Genomic DNA, 319 nt, shown 5'->3' on the forward strand with positions numbered 1-319 from the left:
AAAAAATCGATACAGCCTAAATATACTCTCGGCTGGCAAATTTAATTAATTTTTTCAATCCCGGTATTTCTCGAAGACGCGAGACGCATCGATGGTAGCTTTGAATTATTTATCAAATTATTTCAAAAAGCTGTTCTGAAGTAACGGTGTTAGTGTAAAACCACGAGGTAGCCTACTTAGAGGGCGCGCGCATTTCAGCACCACGGACAGAAGCAAAGCGGCGTCAACTCGAGCCTCGCGCCTATTGAGCAGCTGCAATTTTCATCAGTTCAAAGGTATTTCGCTGTGGCGAGTAGAGTCGAATCCGGACGGAAAAGGC

This window comes from Sinocyclocheilus rhinocerous, unplaced genomic scaffold, assembly GCF_001515625.1.
Source record: "Sinocyclocheilus rhinocerous isolate Xijiao unplaced genomic scaffold, SAMN03320098_v1.1 scaffold826, whole genome shotgun sequence".
Lineage (NCBI taxonomy): Eukaryota > Metazoa > Chordata > Actinopteri > Cypriniformes > Cyprinidae > Sinocyclocheilus > Sinocyclocheilus rhinocerous.